This window comes from Thermobia domestica, chromosome 17, assembly GCF_964235325.1.
Source record: "Thermobia domestica chromosome 17, izTheDome1.hap1.1, whole genome shotgun sequence".
Classification (NCBI taxonomy): Eukaryota; Metazoa; Arthropoda; class Insecta; order Zygentoma; family Lepismatidae; genus Thermobia; species Thermobia domestica.
In genome coordinates, this window is record NC_137470.1 from 61,118,602 (window position 1) to 61,118,930 (window position 329).

The window sequence follows — 329 nt, forward strand, 5'->3', positions numbered from 1 at the left end:
TGTTACGACAGCAATGAGAAATGTGATTAGTTACTTTAGTTAGATAAGTGCTAGTAAAATAGGTAAAAGACATTGAGTTTTTTTCATTGTTGTCCTCCTTTTAATCCTTATTTACACAAAAATATACTTTATTTTAAAAACAAACACATATCACACGTTCCTCTCACGCATTGTTACGACAGCAATGAGAAATGTGATTAGTTACTTTAGTTATATAAGTGCTAGTAAAGGAGGTAAAAGACATTGAGTTTTTTCATTGTTGTTCTCCTTTTCATCCTTATTTACACAAAAATATACTTTATTTTAAAAACAAACACATATCACACGTT